At 41.1% G+C, this 14,470-nt stretch overlaps 1 pseudogene; it reads right to left on the bottom strand.

Moving 5' to 3' along the window:
• Positions 1–8,362: 8,362 nt before the first annotated feature.
• Positions 8,363–14,470, bottom strand: part of LOC147461988 (uncharacterized) — a 36,730-nt pseudogene continuing 30,622 nt past the window's right edge.

The raw sequence follows: 14,470 nt of genomic DNA, 5'->3' as shown, positions 1-14,470 counted from the left end.
AATCAGCTCGTCAATGGTGGGATAGCCTTCGTGGCAATGGCGAAGCCCCAAAGACATGGAAAACTCTACGAGTTTCCATCATGAAGCAATTACTTGAAAGCGATGCAAAGGACAAAGTGCTTCCTGAATGGCGCAGTCTGAATCTTCTCTCTCATGAGTCTATCCACAAGTATGTAGACAAGTTTTGGGATTTACATCTCAAGGCTACTGTCTTTCAAAAGATAGACTTTGTCGAGCAAAAGCAGTAATTCTATGTGGGATTAACTGAAGAGATGGCCAAATACATCAACTCTCAATAGCCTGGTTCTATCACCGAAGTAATCCATCACACTATGGTTGCTTTACGCATCAATGTCCATCAAGGGGCTAGACGGAATGTGAAGCCCATGGAAAACAAAGACAAAAATGATGCAAAGGGAAAAACCAATGTTCAAGATTCTTCCCAAGGCACTTTCAACAACAACAATAACAACAACAAGGAGAAGGGAGTTTACAAAGGCAAAAACAAACTCTCTCCTGAAGAGCTTGAAGCTTTTCGCAAGGACCATAAGTGTTTCAAGTGTGGGGAGCAAGGACATGGCTATCATTCTTGCCCCAAGAAGAATTCTCACAAAGAGACTCCTAGATTCCACTATCAAAGCTCCAAAAGAGGATGCTCATTGCAAAGGATCATCACTTTCCTATGCTTGGGGAAAGGTAAGAGAGCATGATGCCTTCATCTGCTTGACCCCGGCTCTACTCACAACTTCATATCAACGGAGTTGGCCACCAAGCTGGGCATTCAAGCTTTCAAGATGGGAGATAGGGTAATGGCTGACACAGCTTTCAAGGGACAACAACAAGCCTCCGTTACTCCCTTGATTAGGAAGTTGAGGCTTCATGTCCAAAGCTATGTTGACAAAGAAGACTTTTTCATCTCTCCTCTCCAACATGAGGATGTCATCCTAGGGGTGCCATGGTTTAATCGCATGGCTGCCAATATGAAGTTCCCCGAAAGGAGAATCTACTTCATCTACAGGGAAAAGAACATGTATATAGATGCTAGTGAGTGTGGTTGCACTATTCCACTTGTAAATCCTCCTATTTTGATAAGTCAATGAAGAGCTCAATTTCTGCGTACATGATTTTTGTCAAAGAGTCTCTAAAAGATCCTAATGTTTCATCAAATGTAAATGATAGGAATCAAGAAGAGTTAGACTTGTCTAATTTTCTAAAAGGATTCCAAGATGTGTTCATCGATGATATCTCTATGGACTTACCTCCAAAACGAGGGGATGATGACCATCAAATTGAGCTCCTTCCAGAAATCTCACCGCCTAACAAGCCTCCTTATCGAGACTCTCAAGCTCAACAAGAGGAGATCATGAGGCAAGTACAGGAATCGGTAGACAAAGGGATGGTGAGACCTAGTTCCTCTCCCTTTTGTTCTCTAGTCCTTTTAGTGCAAAAGAAAGATGGTACATACCGTATGTGTGTGGACTATTGAGCACTAAACCATATCACCATCAAAAACAGATTTCCCATGCCTCGGGTAGAAGATATATTTGATAAGCTACAAGGCTCTACCTACTTCAGTAACATTGACCTTAAAAGTGGCTATCATCAAATAAGGATAGTGGATGAAGATATCCTAAAGACCGCGTTTTGCACAACGTTTGGTCTTTATGAATATCTAGTCATGCCTTTTGGCTTGACTAATGTAGCAGGTACGTTCAATCTTCTAATGGAGAAAATTTTTAGACCTTATTGCAAATTCATTGGAGTGTTCTTTGATGATATCATCATCTACTCCAAGTCTTTGGAGGAACATAAGCAACATCTCTAAGTGTTTTTTCAAACATTGAGGGAGAACATCCTTTTTCTCAACCAAAAGAAAAGTGAATTTTTCCTTCAAGAGATTCAATACCTAGGTCATATAATCTCTCAAGATGGTATCCGTATGGATCCATCAAAGTTAGAGGTAATAAAATCATGGCCTAATCCAAGGAATCTACATGAGCTAAAAAGCTTTATTGGTATGTGCGCATACTATAGATGCTTCATAGCAAAATTCTCTCAAATAGCATGACCACTACATGAATTAACTAAGAAGAATGTTAAGTATGTATGGACTGCTAAGGAGCAAAATGCTTTTGATAAGCTCAAGGAGAAGCTTACCTCCCAACCAGTCTTCATGCTTCCGAATCTCCAAAGCCATTTGAGGTCCAATGTGATGCTTGTGATGATTGCCTTGGAGTAGTTTTGCTTCAAGAAGGGCATGTCATAGCATATGAGAGCTGAAGGCTCAATACGGATGAACGAGTCTTGGGCATTTATGAGAAAGATCTTTTAGACTCAATTCATTCTATGCATTGATCACCAAAGTCTCAAGTATTTCATGACACAAACCAAGCTTTCTGACAAACAAATGAGGTGGGCAAATTTTATTTCGCAATTTAATTTCCATATTTCTCACGTTGTTGGTAAGCACAATCAAGTGGCTGATGCACTTTCACGACGACCAAAAGTTAATGCGGTGTCTATAGCTACTCACAATGATCTATCCTCTATGATAGATGAGTATGCTACTGACCCTGACTTTAGAGACATAATGTCAGCCCTTGCTTTGGGGAAGAAAGAGGAACCATTCACCTTGCAGGATGGTTATCTTCTCCACGAAAATAGGCTATGTGTTACCCATTCTCTTCATGAGAAAGTTATGTATGAATCCCATGCTCCTCCCTATGCAGGGCATAGAGGTATTCAACCTACTCTTTGAGGAGTAGAGACGTATTTATATTGGCCTACCATGAAATTGGACATACAAGAGTATGTTTCAAAATGCGTAGTATGCCAAAAGACAAAATATGATAGAGGGAACCAGCCTTTATTACTCCTGCCTATCCCAAATTCACCATGGGAGAGTATATCCATGGATTTCATCTTTGGATTTCCCAAGTCTATCCATGGGAATATGAGAATATGGACAATAGTCGACCGGTTTAGCAAGCAAGCACACTTTATTCCTGTCAAAAAGACTATTAAGGCACACCAAATGGCAACTCTCTTCATATCTCAAATTTTCAAACACCATGGATTACCAACATCCATCGTGTCAGATAGAGATCCTAGAATGACCAGTAATTTTTGGAAAGGTCTCTTTAAAAATCTAGGAATAAGATTGAATTTCTCTTCGGCCTATCACCCACAAACGGATGGCCAAAGTGAGATAGCCAATCCTACAATACTCGATCTACTCAAAACTTATGTTACTGAAGTAGATCAACACTCACAATGGGAAAAGTACTTACCTCTTGTAGAGTATGCCTACAATAATACTGTACATACTTCTACAGGAAAAGCACCTTTTGAGATCATTGAGGGAAGACCTAAAAGTCCCTTGCTACTCAAAGTACATGGGAAGATCTTCGTCGCCCATGAGTATAGTTGTGACCTACAAGAATCTTTTCAAAAGATTAAGGAGGCTATATCCATCTCTCAACAAAGGCAAAAAGCTATTGCTGACAAGCATAGAAGGGCCTTAACATTCAAAGAAAATGATTGGGTATTGCTTAAGTTTCCTAAGGCTCGATCAAGACAAACCACAGGAAAAAATCCTACGGGCCATCAAAAGTATTATGCTAAGCTAGCAAAAAGATACTATTGTCCTTTCCAAATCTTGAAGCCCATCAATGAGACGGCTTACCAACTCAGGTTGCCCAACCATTGGCTCATACACAATGCTTTTGATGTGAGCGTACTCAAGCCCTACAAAGGAGATCCACCAAGTGAACCAATTATTGAAGACCCTCCCAAAGTTGAAGACCAAGAAGAGGTGCTACAACCTAAAGCTATCCTTCGGCATGAAGACAAGGTACTATGACATGGTAAGATTATCCGACGGTATCTTATTAAGTTCAAAAATTATCCTTTTGAAGATGCTAGATGGATGCAAGGAATACAGCTTAAGGATAGTATGAACCTTGTCAATGCTTACATTGCTACATTAGAGTAAGAAAATGTAAAAATTTCTTTTAAATGACCCATGTTTTTGTCTTATAAGACTAGTTCTCTTTTTAATTGTGCACAAATTTAAGTAATATGCATGCTTAGAATCATGTTTGTGATGACATCTCTCAAACACCAAGTAGAATTCGTCACTGTAATTTGGGAGAATGAAATGGACTAAAGAGCAGACATGCTTGCGGCAGCTATGTCTCCCAAGCACCAAATGGATTAGTCATCCATCTTGGAAAGATGTCGTAGGGTAGAAAGGGATCCTCTACCCGCTAAGTTAGATTGGAGAGGTAATATCATAAAATCTAATATCTAACCAACCCAAATGATTTTCTCATATTAAACTGATCATTGAATGTGGGACTTGAGGTGTCAAAAGTCAAGATTCAATCCCTACAAGGAGGGGGCAAGCCCTAAATGAGGGTGGATGAGAGAGAACATCCACACACTCATACAAGGCATGCTTGGTACAAAGAAAGCAAAAGGGACACTTGTCAAGTTCCTCCTCATGTTGCCCTCATGGTGTGCCCCAAAGCCTATTGGTTGGCCATCCAAGGGGTCCAATGATAATTTAGGAGATTTTATTAATTGTCTTTGCATTGATCAAGTCCTCTCTCTCAAAGGGGAAAGGGAGACACTTGTCCCAAGGATACCCTTGTTGCTTGTAATGCCTCTTGCTTGTGATTGGCAAGGCTTGGAGGGGTCCCATGACCTTCAAGCATGAGCTACAAGAAGGGGTCGACCAAAGCGAGCTAGGGGGTTGCTTAGGGGGTATACTCTCCCACACACACTCACACACACTCTCATGGTGCATTGTGCAAAGTACAAGAGCTCCCTCTCCTTCTCCAAGCAAGTAGAGGTTGAGAGCCTACACCAACACTCTTGGTTATGGAGTGCAAATTCAACCAAGAGCCATGCTTCAATGCTTAAGCTTGTCGTCTTTTCCATCTTCATTACTATGCTATTATGTATGCTAGCAAGAAGAGTGATGATAAGTGAGGAACTAATTCTTTCTCCTATGAAATGTTTCTTCTTCCTCTTCCCTACCCTCATTCCCTACTAGCTCTCTCCACCTTTGAAGGTGTTTGAGGTATTGGGACTGAGGCTTGGTATGGTTAATTCTTATGATGCATGAAGCTTTCCATCTTCATTGCATCACCTAGGTCACAAGGAACACAAGGATTGTATTGTAACAAGTCTCTCTTAATGGGAGAAATCATAATACAAATGCCTATTGGAGGGGGGACCGGCTCCACATAAATCTGGTTCTCAACTGTTGTCAAGTTCTCTTAACTCTCTCTTGCAAAAGTATTTTTCATGCCAAGTTAACTAATTGCTATGTCTATGTTGTTATCTTCAATTATGTTCACCCGCTATGCTCACAAAGTAATTTCTCAAAAGTACTCTCATTAATTTCTGCTACTCTCAAGTTAATAGGCCAATTCCATTACATTAGGGTCATAATTGATTGCTTGTGTTTCATGCATATAAAACTGAAATTTCAAGTGGTTTACTCTTCACAATAGTTTAGGTGTGTTTTTTGCTTTATGTTGTTTAGTTTTTTACTATGATTTACTATCTTTGAGAAGAAAATATTCACTTTGCATGATTGCTCATTGTCCTTCATGTTTTTTATCCTTGTTGACCTTTGATGCTCATTATTTGTTCTTATCTTTTACAGCTTGACATTTCTTCCATGGACTTTCTTTCTACCATGTCACCGTGTTTTGCTTCACCAGCACACGAGGACGTGCGCCAAATTAGGAAGGGGGGAATGTTAGCAGCAGCTAACACAGGCTACACTGATTATGCATCAAGCAGGAGATATGCTATGGATGTGCACAATATTTCCTATCCACATTTGTATAAGGTTTTGGGCTCATTATGAATTCCAAGTTGTATATGCTAGCTAGGAGGCTGAAACTTAAACCCATAGTATAAAGGATTGTGGTTCAAGCCTTTATGCAAGGAGGCTTCATTCTTGAATATCCACTCTTGAGGATCCATTCTTGAGAGCTCTCTCTCTCTCTCTCTCTCTTGAGTGTCCACGCTATGGATGGCCTAGCCTTGAGCTTAATGCCCATGCTTAAGAGGCTAGTGCTAATCCATCGTAATTAGAGAAGCTTTTCTTAACCTAATCTCTCCTTTCTTCATTAGTCTTAATTCTTCTATTCCATTATGTCATGAAGTAGTTTTACCTTCTCTTTATTCTAAATTTGAGTGTGTGTCATGACTTCTTGCTTATTGACCACTCCTATCCTTCTATGAGCACTCAATTTGTGATATTTAACATCTCTAATTAGGTTGATTAAGTTGGTTCTTAATCTTGTGATTAGTGTATGTGCCCTATTGTTTGCTTGTGTGTGGATGGGTTTTATGAAACTCTAGCACCATTCACCTTGTGTGTGTAGCTTTTGATGAAGTACCTTGATTGGCATGTGGTGATGGGAGAGGCCAACACCAATGCAATTAGTGTGTGCTTATCAAGAGTGTGCTTTGAGATTCTAGTCTATGGCAAGTCGGACTCTGGTGAACTTAATGTGTGTAGGTGATTCTTGATTGATGATGTGATTAGAGTTAGTGATTCATGGCTAATCTATATTGCATTGGATGAGCATTCTCTTGAATCCTCTCATTCGATACATCCGATGCTTGTGCTTCCATGCCCTAGCCGGGTTGCCGATCCTAGGATTGATAAAATTGTTGGTCTTGGGTTGATTAGGCTACGCTACAATTGCCCCCAACATATGGCATCAAAATAGAGGTATCATGGCAACAAAGGGATTGGAAGCTATGCAGTGGTTCTTGGTTGACTATCAATGTTGGATCTAGTGAGTTTACCCAAGGTTTTTGATCATCTAAGTGATTGTTAGAGATTGAGTGGACCATACTTGTACAATTTATTCTAGTTTATATGGTATCATGATTATTTTGGGTTCTCGTTGGCTTTTATCTAGCTGTTTCTACTCTTCTTCTTTCTAGCAACTCCTATAGCCAGAGGCCCTGTGCCTTCTCAGCTCCCTTGGCAAACACTTATCCCCTGACATATTTAGGAGGTCTATGGCCAATTTATTTAGTCTCTCAAGTGAAGAAAAAAGTGACTTACATGTACTCTTTGCCATGTGTGTTTTCATTATGTGGTTTTTATTAACTCACTCAATTTTACCATCACTCAAAAAAGTTCGCTCGGTGTTTGGGTTCCTCTAGCTCTTCGATTCAAAGACTCATGAGTCACATCTCTCGAATAAGGACATGAAGATAAGAATTGGCACACATAGATCACTACTCTATTAGGCTTTGAAGGTGGATTTACATATGCTATGGAGAGAGAGAGAGAGAGAGAGAGAGAGAGAGAGAGAGAGAGAGAGAGAATGTTGGTTTTCTCAAAAAATGTCGCTTGGTGTATGGTAAGACTCTAAGAGCTATAGGGCACAAACATGACAAATGCTCTTTGTCTCTCCTCTCACATGCCCTCGCTCTTTGTCTCCCACTGCAAATGCACTCTCTTTCTCTCTTTGGTCATAGCGCACAAGGTTGTGTCTCTTCTCTCTCTCTCTCTCTCTCTCTCTCTCTCTCTCTCTCTCTCTCTCTCTCTCTCTCTCTCTCTCTCTCTCTCTCTCTCTCTCATACTGCACATGTGCTCAAGAATGGCTACTAGGGGAGCAGGGCAAGGCCCAACGTGTAGTGCTACACAGGCTAGGCAAGGTGTACAAGTGGGTGAGGGCTATTTGTTAACAAAAACAATGAGGGGGAGAGACTCTTTATAATATGTATAGTATCTAGCTCTTATAATTGAGAGAGACAAGTAACGAGGGCACTAAGAAGAGGGAGAATGAGGGCTTGAGAAGTGCCATGTGTTAGAAGACTAACTATTGAGCGATATTTTTATACTATATAAAAGAGAAAAGCAAAACCTTCCACATGGCAGAATTTCCCCTCCCCTCTCTTTTGAGAACCCCTCCACCAACTCTCTTCAGCTATGTTCGACCTGAGAGCACTTGAGCCACGCCAGCAACCACTCTGGCTACTAGTGCTCTATCCCACAAGTTGAGAGCTTTCTTTTTGCAGCTGGATTGTAGACGTATTGGCTTCCCACCATTTGAGAGGAGCAGCTATGTGCCTTCTCAAAACGCGAGAGGCAAACCTCCCCATATTATATTATAACCCCCAACCTCAACAACCGCTTTGCTACTTCACTGCTCTCCAGTCAATTTTCCACTAGCTTTGTGCGCCTAACATTGCAAAATGGGCAGGCATAATGATTATTTTTCATTGCTAAAATTAGTTGTCGTGTATTTGTCGAGGGAAATGCAAGACAACCTCAACCGCCGCTTTTCTACTTCACTGCTCTCCTGTCACTACACCACTAGCTTTGGGCGCCTGAACATTGCAAAATGGGCGTGCATCTTGATGATTTCTCCTTGCTAGAGCTAGCTGTCCTACATTTGTCCAGGGAAATGCTAGGATTACTCTGTTGATAATCGAGGTCATTAGTGTTGATTAGCTTTGTGGGTGTATAAATGTTATGTACAAGGGGTTGGCTACCAGTATACTTAGGGCTACAAATTTGATGACTATTAAGAGGTGGAGAGGGATATATTGGAGTAGGGGTGATTACAGCGTTTGCAAAGCTTCTATGGGAGCTATAAGGAAAGGAAGATGGTGACAAGGATGAGGATGATGGAGAGGATGGTCAAGCTGAGTGGGACGATTGCTCTGCTACAATTACAAGCAACAAATACGGCTCTCTGGGAAGCCCATGAGCCACATGAATTTGGAGGGGCTGGTGTGAATGACCTTAAGAGAGTAAGTGTGGATGATGATGGGTCTGATTCTACTGTTGTGGTATTGTGAGGGAGCAAGCGGGCATCGCTTGGGGATGCAGGAATGGGGATCTTTGATAGCTTTGATGTTGGTGGTCTGGTGGTCAAGGCGCATCCTTGCAACACCTTGGAGTGGATACAATTTGACGTAGAGTCTTTGCTACAGCTGCTAATTCTTTGTAGCACCTGGTCAAAGGCCTCTGCCTAATCAACAATTGATGTTGTAGATCAGATATTAATCGCCCTGCTTTTGCCCCTCCTCTGTCTTGCAGCTCATATTTGACAGCTCTATGCTACTGCTTTTCTCACCATCATCGTCTTTCGACCCCCTCCTCGTGCATGTGTCAAAATAGAGAGAGAAAGAGAGATAGAGAGAGAGAGACACACACATAGAGAGATACAGAGAGAGAGAGAGAGGTTTTAAAAATAAAAACTATCAAAGAGGATCTGGGCCTAACCTTGATAGTTTTCTTATCTGCGCCAGAGAGAGAGAGAGAGAGGTTTTTTTTTAAAAAAACTATCAAAGTAGAGAGAGAGAGAGAGAGAGAGAGAGAGAGAGAGTTTTTTTAATAAAAACTATCAAAGTAGAGAGAGAGAGAGAGAGAGAGAGAGAGAGAAGTTTTTTTAAAAAAAACTATCAAAGTTAGCGCAGATCAAAAAACTATCAAAGTTAGGCGCGGATCCTCTTTGATAGTTTTTTTTTTTAAAACACCTCTCTCTCTCTCTCTCTCTCTCTCTCTCTCTCTCTCTCTCTCTCTCTCTCTCTCTCTCAAGTAGATACAGAAGTCATCATAGAGAGGATTTTAACTCTAAAGAGATCCACTTAAAACAAATAGCGTTTAACTCTAAAGATATACTAAGTATGTTGTTAAGCCCTACCGAGGCCCTACCATTATAATGTGGAATTTTGTTGAAGTTTCATCTCTAAACCTAGGATCACAGGGGATCACATAAGAGTCCAAAATCAAGTAGCTTATTTCAAAATGCAGACAAGGTATAAATCCCAAACCTTTATGTTAATTGACTAACAGTCTTATAGCACTGCTTGTGAATATCTTTGAATACTTTGCATCATCAAAGTGTCATATAAACCTTGTTGGATGAGTTTACTTCAAATGATATGGAAACTCATCTCTTTCCCCTTTGCCTCTTCATTTCAATCATGAGAGAGGTGCACCGCACACACTTGTACTTAACACTGTGAGCAACATCCCATTTCAACGTGTTGTTTCCTAGGATGCAACACTTTTGGCAACCACACTCATGCTTTATTGCCCCATGTACATGGCTTTCTGCTAGTGATGTGCGTGTCAAATCTTCATGCTAAAGTGAACCCTTTAGCAACAAAAGCGATGGGGAGTATAGTAACATATTCATTGCTTGGAGTACAAAGGTAATACCCGAGTCAAAGGATGTGCATGATTAGAAATAGGTGCTACCTCTTTTCTCACAATAAATGACAAAAACAAAACTACCATAGAGGAGGTAATCACTTTGCCCACTTATACATTGCCTCCTTCACTTGTCAAATCTAATATATGGTATGTGTTGAGTTCATTCACCAGCGGACTCCCCAAGTGCATATCCTTGGAAGACTCTCTCACCCCTATCCTATTGAGTATGTCATATGTATTGTACCCTCTTGGTGCATACCACTTCTAGTCTACTTGGATCCCACCTAGCATGGAGTCATGTGCTAGCAGCTTAGTCCTAGGAGGTGTATTAGAGATAGGTGATGTGTATATGAGTCCAAATTAGCCCATGTGAGTGGAATATGAGCTCCCTAGCTTCTAGGGTTGCATCCTACTTTTAAGGGCTTATTTGAGGGCATTCCAAGACACTTATGCACTTTTACTACTCATTTGTACTACCTCCTCTAGCCCTATGTAAAGTTGTCATCATGTAGAGTTTTCATCTAGTTCAATAATCAAGCTTTAATTTTTGTTTATTCTTTCTCTTGGTGCATGCATTAAGTGTGTATTAAGTCTCTAATCTCCATTATGCTCAAGTGATGAATGCCACTATGGTCTACCCACCATAGCGAACAAGTGGTATCAAAGCTTGAAGGGAATTATTCCTCTTAGTAGGTTACTTAATCGCTAGTCTTATCATTAATGCTAGACACTTCACTAATCATTGTGTATTGTGCTAAGTGAGAGAAAGTTCATGGGATTCCATTCAGCCATTACTCTCCTTAGTATCTTTTCCATTGATCCGTAGAAGGATTAGGGTAGGCTTTATGCATTTGCATTTAGGTGTGTGTGAGTTCATTTAGGTCGTTTCAATTGTGTTTTTTGATTTCCCTTAACTTGCAAAATAACAATCCTTCTTTACTCATTCAATTGGACCTCATTAAAGCATCACAATGATCAAGCCAATGATTTGATTCAATGGATTAAAGCAAGGTTAATTAGAACTTCTTCTATGCTTTTGTGTCAATTTTAGCTTAGTTTATTTCTCTGATTACTTGCATTCCAAAAGGCCAATCCTTTTGAATTTTGTGTGAGTGGATAGTTTTTTTAAACACCTTTCTATTGAGCCTATTTAAGCTTCCTTTGCACCTCACTTGGTCTCTCAAGCCCCAATCTAAGGTCTCATGTGTGTATATCCTTTTGTAACTTCCTGAAAAAAATCCTATGTTAGTGTTCAAGCACACAAGGGCTCATGGACCCTTGGTTGCCATATTTGGATTGTGAGGTCGTGGGTTCAATTGAATGATTTTAAGCTTGGCTTTTGTTGGAAGACTCCAAGGCCAAAATTCAATCTACTTGACAAAACCTAGCTGGTCATTGGCTATTATTCATGCGTCCAAACCTTTTGAAAGAACCCCATACACCATCGATCTATATTTGAGCTTATTTTGTGTTTTAGGTCACTAGAGAGTATTCCCGCGAGAAAGTATTTCTCTCGAGGAGCTCCAAGCCCCTTTTAAGCGGAGGCCCTCACACACCTAAAGCACAAGCCTTCTCCTCTTGAAAGAGCATTCTCACGATGCCAAAAATAGAGCAAGACTTTTTATAGAGCTACCTCCCATACAATGGTGGGCATATACCTCAAGGCTTACAAAGAATCTTCTAAAATTCTGTTGGAATTAGGGTTGCAGAGAAACACACAGCTTGGAGAAGACGAAGGAAGCTCAAGGCACACAATAGAGAGTGTGTTACTTAGTGTGCAATGGAAACATAGATAGCCCTAGAGTGATGTGCGTATATACAATGCACGGGGGAAAAAACCTCCTAAAGAGGGAAAAAATGCCCCGGCGGTCCTAGTGTGTTCACACACATCACTACCACATGTATATGGTAACAAATCCCCCCTGGAGTGATGCGGTGAACGAGAGCTGGCACATGAGTAAAGCGAAGTGCCATGCCCTGAGGACAGGATCAGTCCACAAAGGGGAGTAAGCCCAAAGCTTTGCGGAAAGCTTCAAGCTTCTCACGAGACAATACCTTTGTGAAAAGATCTGCAAGGTTGTCCTGTGTTGGCACATAAGCCAAGCTGATTTCTCTTGCTGAGAGCCTCTCCCTGACATAGTGGTAATGCACCTCAATGTGCTTTGTGCGAGCATGAAAAACAGGATTCCTCGTAACTGCCAATGCGCTCTGACTGTCAGTGTAGATAGTGTTGGCAGTGTCCTGTCCAACACCCAAATCATCCATAAGGCGTCTGAGCCATACACACTCAACCGTAGCTGTGAAGACTGCCCTGTACTCAGCCTCACAACTCGAAGTGGCCACAGTAGGTTGCTTCTTGCTCAACCATGATATACATGAACTTCCAAGCATGAAACAAAAACCTTATGTGGACACTCGCGTGTCAAAACAACCAGCCCAATCTGAGTCCGAAAAAGCATGTAAGTATGGCGGCAATGATCCCCCCTTGGGATAAAACAAGCCAAGATGTAAAGTGCCACTAAGGTAGCGGAAAATCCTCTTGACTGCCTGCCAATGCTTAGACCATGGGCTATGCATAAATCTGCTGACCTGTGAGACTACAAACTGAATATCTGGCCTCGTGTTGCATACATAAATGAGGCAGCCAACATCAGTTTGGTAAAGAGTGACATCAGCAGGATCGCCAGCATCATGTAGACTCAACTTCAAACCTGTTTCCATGGGAGTGGCAATAGGTTTGCAATCCTCAAGTCCAAACTTACATAGCAATGTCTCTATGTAACTTTCTGACACAAGGCAATACCACCATCACACTGCTTAAACTGTATACCGAAGTAATGATGCAACAGCCCCAAATCTTTCATCTTGAAAGTAGCATTCAAATCAGCCTTGAATTCAGCAATATGTCTCTCATTTGGTCCAGTGATCAGCAAATCATCAACATAAAGAACCACGATGAGAAATACATCACCCTCACGCTTTACATACAATGTGCTTTCTGTTGCACTGTTACAAAAGCCTTGTTTGACCAAATGAGTGTCAGCTTTCTCATACCAAGCACGAGGAGATTTCTTCAACCCATGCAAAGCCTTGTTACATTTGCACACTTTGTCCTCTTGTCCTTTTATGACAAACCGCGAGGCTGCATTACATAAACTTCTTCAAATATGTCACCATTCAAGTAAGCAGTAACAATGTCTGATTGATGTACATCCCAACAAAAATGAGCTGCCAATGCACATAGAAAACGCATAGTAGTCATATGACAAGTGGGAGCAAAAGTTTCTTCATAATCTATGCCTTTTTGCTGTGCATAACCCTTTGCAACAAGTCGAGCCTTATGGCGATCAATCTCACCATCCGGCTTGCGTTTCAACTTGTAAACCCACTTCGTACCAATGGCCTTTTTGCCAAGAGGCAAATCACATAAAGTCCACGTGTCATTCTCTATAAGTGCATCATATTCTGATTGCATGGCAGCCATCCAATTTTTTGAATTATGTGCTTCATCAAAAGTCAGAGGCTCCTCAACATCATGTAAGCTAGACACAGCCAAAGCATAACAATCTGATGCATAAGATGCATGGCGAGAGCCTGAACGAGTACGACTAGACAAAGGTGCATCCAATTTACTGTCATGCAAAGTGTGCACCAGCCATTTTGGCATACCTCTAGCCTGCTCATTTTCAGCCCTTTCCTCATCAAGTACATCATGTACATCTGCATCAATAATAGGCTGATCTAAAACATTTTCAGAAACCCCTATAGGTTGTACATTTGCCTCATTGGAACTTACATTCGTATTTCCACCACTGAAAAGAGGCAACAAAGTGTCATAAATGTCCTGTGAGCTTACATTACTGTCTCTAGTACATGACAGCAAGGGCTGAACAGAATCTTCCACAAACACTATATCCCGAGAAACGAGAATACGTTTTTTTTGCGGATGATACAACCTGTAACCTTTGCTTTCAGCACTATAACCAACAAAAATACATTTGACAGCCTTATCATCCAATTTTCTGCCCTGCACTTGTGGCACCAAAGCATATGCCAAATAGCCAAAAACACGCATGTGCTCAATAGAAGGCTTTCTATCATGCCACGCTTCATATGGAGTAATAGACTGCAAAGCTTTCGTAGGACACCTGTTAAGTACATAAGTGGCACACATGATGGCCTCAAGCCAAAAAGAATGAGGTAAAGCTTGACTTTTGACCATACATCGTGCCATTTCCGTTAGTGACCTGTTTTTCC

The sequence above is a fragment of the Adiantum capillus-veneris genome, chromosome 3, assembly GCF_014529385.1.
Source record: "Adiantum capillus-veneris isolate H3 chromosome 3, ASM1452938v2, whole genome shotgun sequence".
Classification (NCBI taxonomy): domain Eukaryota; kingdom Viridiplantae; phylum Streptophyta; class Polypodiopsida; order Polypodiales; family Pteridaceae; genus Adiantum; species Adiantum capillus-veneris.
This window is presented reverse-complemented; position numbering and strand designations above follow the sequence as displayed.